Raw genomic sequence first — 14,234 nt, 5'->3', positions numbered from 1 at the left:
GGGTCTGGCAATGGGCTAGTGGGGGGTCTGGCAATGAGCTAGTGGGGGGTCTGGCAATGGGCTAGTGGGGGGTCTGGCAATGGGCTAGTGGGGGGTCTGGCAATGGGCTAGTGGGGGGTCTGGCAATGGGCTAGTGGGGGGTCTGGCAATGAGCTAGTGGGGGGTCTGGCAATGAGCTAGTGGGGGGTCTGGCAATGGGCTAGTGGGGGGTCTGGCAATGAGCTAGTGGGGGCTGGCACTGGGCTAGTGAAGGGCTGGCACTGGGCTAGTGGGGGGGCAGGCACTGGGCTAGTGGGGGAGGGGGCTGGCACTGGGCTAGTGGGGGGTCTGGCACTGGCCTGGTGGGGGGTCTGACACTGGGCTCATGGGGGGCAGGGTACTGGGCTGGTGGGGGTAGGCACTCGGTTAGTGGGGGGCTGGCACTGGGCTGGGGAGGCTGGCATTGGACTAGTGAGGGCTGGCACTGGGCTAGTGGGAGAGCTGGCACTGGGCTAGTGGGAGAGCTGGCACTGGGCTAGTGGGGGGGCTGGCACTGGGCTACTGGGGACTGGCACTGGGCTAGTGTGGGGTTGGCACCGGGCTAGTGGGGTGCGGCACAGGGCTAGTGGGGGGCTGGCAGTGGATTACTGTGGGGCTGGCACTGAGCTAGTGGGGGCTGGCACTGGGCTAGTGAAGGGCTGGCACTGGGCTAGTGGGGGGGCAGGCATTGGGCTAGTGGGGGGTCTGGCACTGGGCTAGTGGGGGGGGGTTGGCACTGGGCTAGTGGGGGGCAGACATTGGGCTAGTGGGGGGTCTGGCACTGGGCTAGTGGGGGAGGCTGGCACTGGGCTAGTGGGGGGCAGACATTGGGCTAGTGGGGGGTCTGGCACTAGCATGGTAGGGGGTCTGGCACTGGGCTGGTGGGGGATCTGGCACTGGGCTCGTGGGGGGCAGGGTACTGGGCTGGTGGGGGTAGGCACTCGGTTAGTGGGGGGGCTGGCACTGGGCTGGGGAGGCTGGCACTGGGCTTGGGGGGGCTGGCACTGGGCTCGTGGAGGTCTGGCACTGGACTAGTGAGGTCTGGCACTGGGCTAGTGGGGGAGCTGGCACTGGGCTAGTGGGGGGGCTGGCACTGGATAATGGGGGGCTGGCACTGGGCTAGTGTGGGGTTGGCACCGGGCTAGTGGGGTGTGGCACAGGGCTAGTGAGGGGCTGGCAGTGGATTACTGTGGGGCTGGCACTGGGCTAGTGGGGGGGGGCAGGCACTGAGCTAGAGGGGGGCAGACACTGGGCCAGTGGGGGGGCTGGCACTGGGCTAGTGGGGGGGCTGGCACTGGGCCCATGGGGGCAGGGCACTGGGATGGTGGGGGTGGGCACTTGGTTAGGGGGGGGCTGGTACTGGGCTGGGGAAGCTGGCACTGGGCTTGGGGGGGCTGGCACTGGGCTAGGGAGTGGCTAAGGCTGGGGAGCGGCTGGCTCTGGGCTGGGGCGTTGGCACTGGGCTAGTGGGGCTGGCACTGGGCTGGGGGGGTTGGTACTGGACTAGGGGTGGCCGGCACTGTGCTGTGGGGCTGGCACTGGGCTGGAGGGGTTGGTACTGGCTGGCACTGTGCTAGGGGGGCTGGCATTGGGCTAGGGGGACTGACACTGGGCTGACGTGGCGGGACCCAGAGCAACCAGACAGGCTGGCACTGGGCTAGGCAAAACTGAAACTTGGCTAGGGGAAACTGGAACAGGGCTAGGGAGGCTGGCACTGGGCTAGTGCAACTGGGCCCAGAGCATTGAAGCAGTCTGATACTGGGGAACTGGACCCAGAAAACCCAGACAGGCTGACACTGGGGAATTAAACTGAATCTCTGCCACTTTATGGATGCTCTGACTCAGAACTCCCACCACTATATGGGGCACTGTCTCTCCAAACTCCCATTGCTTTATGGGCTCTCTCTCCAAACTCCAGCTGCTTTTTGCGTTCTCTCTCCAAACTCCTGCCACTTTATGGGTGCTCTGTCTCTGAACTCCTGCGACTTTATGGGCACCGTCTCTCCAAACTCCCATTACTTTATGGGCTCTCTCTCCAAACTCCAACTGCTTTCTGCGTTCTCTCTCTCCAAACTCCCGCCACTTTATGGGCTCTCTCTCTGAACTCGCATTGCTTTATCGCAACCAGGACAGGTCTGCATTTTTCCCAGGGTCTATGCTTGCTCTTTTAATCTATTAATTTATATCTCAGTATATAAATATTGATATTTACAGCATGCCTTACTGTTCGTACATTTTCTTGTATTCACTCACCAATTTCCTGGTGCAGCAAAACCATTACCAGTCGAACAGGAATCCTCCAATACTGAACTTAGATGTTATTTACTGGCCACAATGGAAATAGCACTAAAAGTAAAAAGCTTTGTGACAGTTATTTTGATTTGATGCTTATTGCACCTAAAATATGCCTCTTTATTCTTTTCTCAACAATGAAGTTGTCAGTGTGGAGTTTGCACGTTCTCCCCATGTCTGGGTGGGTTTCCTCCAGGTGTTCCAATTTGTCCCACACTCCAAAGATGTGCAGGTTAGGTTGATTGGCCATGCTAAATTGCCCCTTACTGTATTAGATAATTAGATAATATATTTATACATGCCCTATAATCTCACGGTCACCATTACAGTAACGTCCAGGTTAGGTGGATTGGCCATGTTAAATTGCCCCTTAGTGTCAGGGGAATTAGCAGGGTGATGAGGTGAGGTAATGGGAATAGGGCCTGGGTGGGATTGTTGTTGGTGCAGGCTTGATGGGTCAAATGGCCTCCTTCTGCACTGTAGTGACTCTGATTCTATGGTGGTGAAAAATTAGATAATATATTTATACATGCCCTATAATCTCACGGTCACCATTACAGTAATGTGTTGTATATACATATATTAAAGGGAGTCCAAATAACATGACAAGTTGAATAGAAAATTGTGACTTGTTTCTATTATAAAATAATGCCATCAAATATAACTGAAAGCGCTAAATATCAAGGATTGTCATTCATTGCAATATTGTTTTGTTAATAAATTAAGAATAAATGGATAATTTTAGAATCCTGTCATATGTCATTAATTAATTACAACTCAAGACAAATAATCATGAATTATAGCTACATGTTAGTCATAGTTAGGTACATTATCATTCATATATAATGTAATATAATTAATGTAATGGTACAATTTATTGCAATATCAGACATTAATATTTCAAATGATTTTCAAAAAATGGTTCAAAGTGATTTCTGTAGTCGCAGATTTAAAATAGCAAAACATTGCAGAGTGGCACAATGGTTAGCACCCTGCCTCACAGCATGCACCCAGGTTCAATTCTGGCCTTGGGTGACTGTCTGTGTGGAGTTTGCATGTTCTCCCCGTGTCTGCGTGGGTTTCCTCTGGATGCTCCAGTTTGCTCCCACAGTCCAAAGATGTCCAGGTTAGATGGATTGGCCATGCTAAATTGCCCCTTAGTGTCAGGGGGACTAGTAGGGTAATACGTGGGGTTACGGGGTAGGGCCTGGGTGAGATTGTTGTCGGTGCAGACTCAATGGGCCAACTGGCCTCCTTCTGCACTGTAAGGATTCTATGGAAGGTATTATTTTCCTGGCAGTTTAAAAGAAACATAACAAAGATATCGTTTAAACTCTACTATGATCTTCTCAATGTAGTCAAAGCAAAACATTTTAAATGATTTTGAAATTAAAATCAAGCAACATTATATAGTTGGTTGCAATATTCTCAGAGTTTGTTAGCTTACATTACAATATTTCCCACTGTAGGAACGGAAGTGAGTTAGTCATAATTCCTTTCAAATTGTAGAAACATCAGATATAAATCTCTATCAGGATGCAAACGATCTTTAGAGACAATAACCTTAAATACATAGAAAGAAACTGCAAAGGGAGCAAATTAGAAATGTTTTTAGTTCACTTCCGAAAGTAATATATTCAAAAGAATGTCATGCTTCATTCCATTGTTTCTCCTCTCAGTCATTTAATTCAAAGGTTCACAGTTCAACTAGCTTTCACAATCAATGGAAGAATTGAAGACTTTGTGCAAACAAGAAAATCGATCTTAATTTGTTTATAAATAAAGCCAAACTGAATTAATAACACTGTAATGATCTAAAACTGGCAGGTAAAACAGGACTTGATGTTTCCCAGTAAACAAGTACTTTAATTTATCTATCAAACATCTAACATTACTGTGCTTTCAATGCAAAAGTAGGTATAATCACAGCACAGAAAGCACTACATCAGGTTTTCCTATTGTTTGGTTTAGTTAGTATACCTTAAAAATACTTTCCTCTCATTATTGATCTATTCCTTTATTTTCTCCTTCAGGAAGCATCCAAAAAATGTTCATGACCACTGCTTTGACCATCATTCTCCCCATTGTGGGATGTTTAATTTTCCCTCAAGATAGTTTTTATTCCTGGAATTAATTATTCTACAAAGCTATGTAATATTTGCTCCAGTAAGTCTAATAAACTTGCAGGAACTGACATCAGGACTCATCCTTTGAAATGTCAATTTATAATCTTCCAGACTGACTGCTGAGTCACAAAGGGAATTTTTTGTGCTTTAAGTCTCAGGGACACAGACTTGAGAGGATTTGATGGGCAAGCATAGTGCTCCGGTTTCCTCCCACAATCCAAAGATATGCGGGTTAGGTGGATTGGCCATGGTAAATCGACCCTTAGTGTCAGGGGGACAAGCAGGATAAAATACTTGGGGTTAAGGGCCTGGGTGGGTTTGTGGTCGGTGCAGACTCGATGGGCCAAGTGCCCCCCTTCTGCACTATATGGATTCTTTAATTCTAAGTGGTTTAGCCATTCAGTGCCTGATCTGGCTGAACCACATTAAACACTATCAGGTCCTGCTCTCGTCCAATAAAACGGCTCACTATTCCATTATCCTGGAATGCAAAGATAGCACCTGACTTTCCTTTGCAGCTGCAAGCTCTATTCTTAAACCTCTCTTCCTTGTCCCTTCCACCCTCATCTCAAATAAATGCAATGTGGGCTGAAAGGTGGCACAGTGGTTAGCACTGCTGCCTCACAGCGCCAGGGACCTGGGTTCGATTCCAAGCTTGGGTCACTGTCTGTGCGAAGGCTGCACGTTCTCCCTGTGTTTGCGTGGGTTTCCTCTGGGTGCTCCGGTTTCCTCCCACAGTCCGAAAGACATGCTGGTTAGGTGCATTGGCCATGCTAAATTCTCCCTCAGTGTATCCGAACAGGTGCCGGAGTGTGGCGACTAGGGGATTTTCACAGTAACTTCATTGCAGTGTTAATGTGAGCCTACTTGTGACACTAATAAATAAACTTTAAATGCAGGGATCTCATTGACTTCTTTGTCAATAAGATTGAGACCACTGAATCACCTGCATCTTTCCTTTCCTTGCTAACTTCCTCTGAAGCTCCCCCAGAGTCCTAGCTCTGAACTCATATTTTTCTCTTGTTTCTCATCTATTTCCACTCAAGCCCGCTCTGAATTCATCTTTATTAATGCCAATAATTACATGCTGAGAAGGGAAAATCTGAAACTAGCCTGTACCTTGCAGCAAGCTTATTTATAAGAAAGCAAGGTCGCAGACTCTCCCAGTTTCTCCCAAACAGCCAGAGTGAACTAATTTATATACTCTTGCAGTGATTCCCTAATCCTCCCCCATCTGAGGATAGCTATGCTTAATTACCAATTTAAAGCATGCATTCTATTGCAGCACAATTTCAACATTAACAAATCCCCTTTTTTTTAAAGATAAAAATATTCAAGAGGATTTCCTTTTCAGAAAAAAATTTAAAAACCGAAGATAGAAAAATAAATCACCCATCTTCAAAAAAATCCACATCCTGAGTCAGCCCCTTCTTCTAACAGCCCCAATAATGTTTCACTACAGGCACTCCTTTTGGTGAAACAGTCTGCAAACTATTGGAGGAAAATGGGATTAGCGCGTCTTTAATAGTAGTTATTGTCAGTGCAGACTCGATGAGCTGAAGTGCCTTTTTTGATTTTTTAAATTTGATTTGATTTATTATTGTCATGTATATTGGTATACAGTGAAAAGTATTGTTTCTTGGCGCACTATACAGACAAAGCACACCGTACATAGAGAAGGAAAGAAGAGAGTGCAGAATGTAGTATTAGTCATAGCTAGGGTGTAGAGAAAGATCAACTTAATATAAGGTAGGTCCATTAACTAAAACATTGTTATAGAGCTTAAAAGCATAGAACGAGAGTAAAAGGTAGAATTAGAGGGTATGCTGGCCACAGCTGGCAAGAAGTCGTTACACTCCGGCTCCACCTTGGAAGAGTATCCTTGCGTTGAATGACTCTATGGGTGGGATTTTTGGCTGCACTTGTTGCAAGACTGGAAAATCCCAAGGTCAACAAACCTTTGCATGACCCACCACCTACGATTTCTGTGGTGAGTGGGATGGGAAAATTCCACCCTATGACTCTATAACTGATGACTTGTATCAACCCACTAGAACTTTGAGATTTCCTTGCATAATGATATTTAGAATCACACCGATAAACCATTCCCCATTCATTTCTGGGCTTCAAGGTCCTACAGTTGCCGTCCCAGACATGCTTTTTTTTGTCCCAACTCTCAAACTGACTAAAAATGCGACCCTCTTCAGACTGTCTAACAGCAAACCTGTCTTTGTACAGGAATCTGTGTTTAATATCTTGGCAATCTCAAAATTCTGCCATTGTGAAATCCACTGCAGAGTTTCCTGGATTTAACAGGGATGTAGCTGGAAATGACAGTTTTCCCAAAAAGGTTTTCCGGGCAGCAGCCATTTGACCTAATGGGGAATCATTTGCATGGAATTAAACCCCCGTCAATATCAAAAATCTATCGACATGGGAAATGCTTGCACAACCGAGTAACTTAAATGCCAATACAGACTCTGGGATTTCAAGGTTAAGTTATTTCAATCTCCTAAATCACTTATCAATGTCCAGAATATATTCCTCCATGGACTGATCATCTGTTTTCTTAAATCTATCAAAGGTTGATCATGTTTCCAACAAATAATCTTTTTTGTAATTTCGCCTCATGTGGCTCAATGTAATATTTAATTTTATAATGTTCCTGTAACGTGCCTTGGGACATGTTATTACCTTAATATAAATACAAGTTGTTGTTATTTAATAATAAATGCTTTGTTAATGTTTTGACAATGGCAATCTCAGGAGAATGTGAAGTGGCATTGGAAGATTTTCAATTCTGGCTGTAACACTACATTCTGCACCCTCTTCTTTCTTTTTCTATGAACGGTGTGCTTTATCTGTAAAGCGTGCAAGAAACAATACTTTTCACTCTATACCAATACATGTGACAATAATAAATGAAATCACATCAAAACATCAAAGGACAGTTATATGTGCTCAGAACAAAAGTATATGGTGGAAAAATTAAAAAGCTGTGCATTACCAAAAAAAAGTACAGTAAGAAGTCTCACAACACCAGGTTAAAGTCCAACAGGTTTATTTGGAATCACGAGCTTTCGGAGCGCTGCTCCTTCTTCAGGTGAGTTACAGTAAGAAGTCTCACAATGCAGGTTAAAGTCCAACAGGTTTATTTGGAATCACGAGCTTTCGGAGCGCTGCTCCTTCATCAGGTGAGTTACAGTAAGAAGTCTCACTACACACAGTGGTTAGCACTGCTGCCTCACAGCACCAGGGACCTGGGTTCGATTCCCGGCATGGCTCACTGTCTGTGTGGTGTTTGCACATTCTCCCCGTGTCTGCGTGGGTTTCCTCCGGGCGCTCCGGTTTCCCTCCACAGTCCAAAGATGTGCAGGTTAGGTGAATTGGTCACGATAAATTCTCCCTCAGTGTACCCGAACAGGCACCGGACTGTGGCGACTAGGGGATTTTCCCAGTAACTTCACTGCAGTGTGAATGTCAGCCTACTTGTGACTAATAAATAGATTACATCAGATTAAAGTCCAACAGGTTTATTTGGAATCAGAAAGCTCATGGTTCCAAATAAACCTGTTGGACTTTAATCTGGTGTTGTGAGACTTCTTACTGTGTCCAATCCAGTCCAACGCCGGCATCTCCACATCAAAAAAAAAGTACATATTGAAATTTGAAACATATATACATAAATAAATGCTGGAAAAACTCAGGTGAGCCAGTATTTATGGATAAAACAATTGAGAATTCGAGAATAGAACTTGTACCGTTTCCAGCATAGGTTAATATTCATAGTATTCACAGAATATCATAGTAACTTCATTGCGGTGTTAATGTAAGCCTTACTTGTGACTAATAAATAAACTTTAAAACTTTACTTTTCTCTCCAAAGGTGCCTCTTGACCCGTTCAACCTTTCCAGAATATGCTGTTTTGTGTACAGAAAGGATGAACCCTCGCTCTTAAACTTTCTGCCTTTTGTCCTCTCGCCTTTGGAGAGCTGCCCGGCGGAGACCCTTATTAATTCTGCACAGTGCAAACAATCCTTGGTGCATGCCGAGGGCACTACACTGAAGAAGTATTTTCAAATAATGAGAGCAGCATTTTACAAATATTTACGACCATTGAGCTGCCCCCACCCGCAAAACCATTTGTGAACAGTAAGCGACTTTGAAAGTTTGAGAAATCTCATTTGAAATATTTTTTCTCACAGCGGTCAATGTTTAAAATACCCCCGGGGGCTTTTGTTAACCTTCTGCAAGCGTAGGTTTCCAATCTGAAAAGGGCTTCGAATGTTTTTTTTCTCTCTTTCATTCAAAACAACATCTCGCCGACGAAAAGAAGTTAGACAAGTTTCATAAAACTAATTTTAAAAAAATGAACCCAAACGATGATTGCATCTGTCCATAAGGAAACTTCCCACTTTAAATGAGTCAACATCAGCAAAAAAGTAATTTTCAAAGTTTTTAACCAATTAGTGTACAGACGGGAGGCTCTACACACGATTCCACAAGTGAAAAGTAAGCATTGCGTCCATACCCTTGAGCGTAAGGAGAGTTATTACTTCCTGAACTCTTGGAAAGACTATTTTCGGTGTGGGCGAGTTCTTGCTCTCAGTGATGATGCGGTGGGAGTGACTGGGCTGGAATTCCCCTACCTGTTGCCAAAACTGTCATTGTGTCAATTCTTAATGCTTAATACCCCGCAGTGTTAAAATAGAAAGCAGGTGACCTCACAGTGGAGGGAACATTGGATCATCTTGGACTGCAACAGCTCTGGAGCTCAGAACTCATTTTGGGGCAGTCCAACCACAATCATTGGGCCACACATTTCTGCAAAAATAATATAAAAGCAAAACACTGCGGCTCCCGGAAACTAAAACAAAAACAGAAAAATGCTGGAAAATCTCAGCAGGTCTGACAGCGTCTATGGAGAGGGAATAGAGGCAATGTTTCGACTCTGGATGACCCTTCCTCAGAGCTCTGCTGTCAGACCTGCTGAACTTTCCCAGCATTTTTCTGCTTTTGTTTCTGCAAAAGTAATACTCGGAGCCGAGAGTGCTACCGAGTTAATTGAATCATGGCGGACACAAAGAATTGGGGCTTGCCAGTTGCCGCCAACCCACTCAAGACTATCAAGAGATTGTTGGATTTCATAGAATCCCTATAGTGCAGGAGGAGGCCATTCGGCCCATCGAGCTTTCACCGACAACAATCTCACCTAGGCCCTATCCCCGTAACTCCACATATTCACCTTGCTGATACTAAGAACGAGATTTTACAGCCTTGCTCGAGCGAGACAGGAAATTCCTGCCCAACGCCAGCTGACATTTCTGTTGTCTGCCCCTTGCCTGCTCTGATTCTGTGGTGGGCAAGGCTGTAGAATTCCAGCCTAAGGGGAAATTTAACATGGCCAATCAACCTAACCTCCACATCTTTGGAGTGTGGGAGGAGACTGGAGAACCTGGAGGAAACTCACACAGACATGGGGAGGATGTACAAACTCCTTATCTAGACAGCTATATGAACGGAGTGGGAATGGAGGGATACAAAAGAGTGGTCTAGTTTGGACCAGGGAGCGGCGCAGGCTAATTGTTCTTTGTTTCTCGTTTCAAGGCTTCATTCTATGATCATCTTGCTGGTGCCAGTACAGAGCGAGACTGCGGATAGTTGGGAACCTGTCTCGGGGGCAGGGAATTCAGATGGTGTTCGTAAAGCAGAAGTGGAAATGAATAGGGTTGGGAAGCATTTTCTGATCAGGGCCAGTGTGATCTCCTGGACTCGTTTCGATCGCCACAGGGGGTCGGAGAGGAATTTCCCAGATTTTTTTTTTCCCCATATTGGCCCTGGGGTTTTCACTCTGGGTTTTCGCCTCTCCCTGGAGATCACATGGTCTGGAATGGGGGGGTGGGGGTGAGTTAATAGGTTGTGATGAACAAAGCATCGTAGCTGTGAGGGACAGCTCGGTGGATAGGATATTAGAATGTGGATAGGCTGGAAAATTGGGCGGGGATCCTGGATTCAGGATTCAATCCTGGACCGGGGAGCGGCGCGGGCTTGGAGGGCCGAAGGGCCTGTTCCTGTGCTGTATTGTTCTTTGTTCTTTGTTCTCTTTGTTCCGCACAGACAGTGATCCGAGGCCAGAATTGAACCTGGGTCCCTTGTGCTGTGATGCAGCAGTGCATATCCACTGTGCCACCATGCAGTCGTTGTGTGATTTAATACAGATGAATCTTCCCACAGATGTGTAATGCTGCTTTCAATGCAGCGAGGACCCTTGTTACTGATTTATGGTGGCTTTGACACGAAACACAAACCCCTCCTCTACAAAAAGGAGCAATGGATGCCCCGCAGTCTCATTGCAAATTGTTCCAAGAGGTTTATCACATTCTTATTGCTATCTTTAGGGGAGGCAGCGGTAATCCAGAAACCCCAGGATAAAACTCTGGGGACCTGGCTTTGAATCCCACCATGGCAGATGGTGAAGTATGAATTCAATAAAAATCTCCAATTAAAAGTCTAATGATGACCATGAAACTATTGTCGATTGCATTAAAAACCCATCTGGTTCACTAATGTCCTTTAGGGAAGGAAGGAAATCTGCCGTCCTTACCTGGTCTGGCCTACATGTGACTCCAGAGCTACAGCAATGTGATTGACTCTTAACATAGAAGCTAGAAGCAGGTGTAGGCCATTCAGCCCTTCAAGTCTGCTCCGCCATTCCTTTTTGATCATGGCTGATCATCGAATTCAATATCCTGATTCCCCCTTCCCCCCATATCTCTCGATCCCTTTAGCCCCCAGAGCTATATCTAATTTCTTCTTGAAATCAGACAATGTTTTGGCCTTAACTACTTTCTGTGGTAGTGAATTTCACACGTTCACCATGCTCTGGGTGAAGAGGTTCCTCCTCACCTCAGTTCGAAAATGTTTACCCTTATCTTCAAACTATGACTCCTAGTTCTGGACTCCTCCACCATTGGGAATATTCTTTCTGATTCTACCCTGTCTAACCCTGTTAGAAATTTATAAGTTTCTGTGAATCATAGAAATAGAATTATAAAATTCTGCAGTGCAGAAGGAGGCCATTCAGCCCATCGAGCCTGCACCGACAATAATCCCAACCAGGCCCTATCCCCTTAACGCCACATATTTACCCTGATAATCCCCGGACACTAAGGGACAATTTAGGATGGCCAATCAACCTAACCTGCACATCTTTGGACTGTGGGAGGAAACCGGAGCACCCGGAGGAAACCCACACAGACACGGGGAGAACTCCACACAATCACCCAAGGCCGGAATTGAACCCGGGTCCCTGGAGCTGTGGGGCAGCAGTGCTAACCACTGTGCCACCCTGCTGCTCATAATATTGCACAATTATGAGATCCCCTCTCAATCTTCTAAACTCCAGTGAATATAATCCTAACCAACTTAATCTCTCCTCATATGACAGACCTGCCATACGCCTGGTAAGCCCTCACTCTACTCTCTCTATAGCAAGGACATCCTTCCTCAGATAAGGACACCAAAACTGCACACAATACTCCAGGTGTGGCCTCACCAACGCCCTATACAATTGCAGCAAAACATCCCTATCCCTATATTCAAATCCTCTTGCTATGAAGGCCATCATACCATATGCCTTCTTTACTGTTTGCTGTATCTGTGCACTTACTTTCAGTGATTGATGCACGAGAACACCAAGGTCTCGTTGAGTATCCACTTCTCTCAATTTACACCCATTCAAGTAATAATCTTCTTATTATTGCTACCAAAGTGGATAACCTCACATTTATCAACATTATACTGCATCTGCCATGCATATGCTCACATACTCAGCCTGTCCAAATCACGTTGAAGCATCTCTGCATCTTCCTCACAGCTCACCTTCCCACCCAACTTTGCATCATCAGCAAATTTGGAAATAATACATTCAGTTCCCTCTTCCAAATCATTAATATATGATGAACAGTTGGGGTCCAAGCACAGATCCCTGTGGAACCCCACTAGTCACTGACTGCCAATCAGTAAAAGACCCATTCATGCCAACACTTTGCTTCCTATCTGCTAACCAGCTTTCTATCCATTTCAATCCCAGGGGCTTTAACTTTACATAGTAGTGTGTTATGTGAGACCTTGACAAGAGCCTTCTGAAAGTCTAAATAAACCACATCCACTGGTTCTCCTCAGTCAACTCTACTAGTTACATCCTCAAAGAATTCCAATAGATTTGTCAAGCATGATTTCCCTTTTGTAAATCCATGCTGACTTTGTCTGATTATACCACTGCCTTCGAAATGCTGAGTTATGAATCCTTAATAATGGACTCTAGCATCTTGCCCAGTATCGACGTTAGGCTCACTTGTCTATAGATCTCTGCCTCCCTTTTTGAATAGTGGGCTGATATTAGCTACCCTCCCATCTGTAGGAACCAGGCTAGAGTCCAATGAATTCAATGAATCTACTATTTCCAGGGCCACTTCCGTAAGTACTATGGGGTGAAGATTATCAGGACTTGGAAACTTACCCACCTTCAATTCCATCAATTTCCCAAAACCATCTCTCTACTAATGCTGATTTCCTTCAGCTCCTCACTAAAACTTGTTTCTCTCAGAACTTCTGGTACATTATTCATGTCTTCGTTTGTGAAGACTGAAGCAAAGTACAAATTTAATTCCTCAGCGATTTCTTTATTCCTCATTATGAATTCTCCTGTCCCTGACTTTAAGAGGCCTACATTCCTTTAGAAGAATGATGGGGATTGTATAAAAACATATAAAACTATGAAGGGAATAGATAAAATTGAAGCAGGGAAGTTGTTTCTACTGGTGGGTGAAACTAGAACTAGGCGGCATAGCCTCAAAATAAGGTGGAACAGTAGGACTGAGTTGAGGAGGAACTTCTTCACCCAAAGGGTTGTGAATCAATGGAATTCCCTGCCCAGTGAAACAGTTGAGGCTATCTCGTTGAATGTTTTTAAGACAAAGATAGATAGATTTTGAACAGTAAAGGAATTAAGGGTTATGATAAGCAGGCAGATAAGTGGAGCTGAGTCCATGAAAAGATCAGCTATGATCTTATTGAATGGCGGAGCAGGCTCGAGGGGCCAGATGGCCTACTCCTGCTCCTAGTTGTTATATTCTTATGTTCTTATTACATTTGTTTTTGTCAATCTTTTTCTTTTTGCATACCTATAGAAACTTTTATCATCAGTTTTTATGTTCACCATGAGCTAAAAAATAAATGCCCTCGCTAATGGGCAATAAATGTTGGCCCAGCCAGCGACACCCATATCCGATGAATGAATTTAAAAAAATAATGTTCTTTTCTGTCTGTCGCTTTTTTCCTTCTCACTCCAATCATTCTTTCCATCCCTTTGTTTTTCTTTCTGTATCTAATTAATCTATTTTCTTCTCTGTTAATCACTCTGATTCTGTTTCTATCCTTAGGCTGATTTGGTTAAGGGGACGTACCGCAGGATTTGATGTTTCGGAGATTTCAGATGTCCTGCTGGCCACATCACATTATTATCAGTTCACACTCCCAGAAATCTGCAGTGCAAAATATGTCCTGAATTGGGAAGAAAAATATTGAATTTGTGGCACTCAGTGTGAGATGCGCCACTCCGACCATTTTTGGTCAATATCCCTGCTTTGATTTTCTTCAGGTGTCCATTTGAACCAAATCCCTGCCCCTTTCTTACATACAAGTTAACCATCCTTAGTAAGCACAGAGAATGCTTGGAAAACTCAGCAGAATTGATTAAATTTTTCCAGGTCCAGACGAGAGCTTGAAGCGGAACC

Source organism: Mustelus asterias, chromosome 26, assembly GCF_964213995.1.
Source record: "Mustelus asterias chromosome 26, sMusAst1.hap1.1, whole genome shotgun sequence".
Taxonomy (NCBI): domain Eukaryota; kingdom Metazoa; phylum Chordata; class Chondrichthyes; order Carcharhiniformes; family Triakidae; genus Mustelus; species Mustelus asterias.
The sequence above is the reverse complement of the archived record's forward strand: the minus strand, read 5'-3'. Positions refer to the sequence as shown.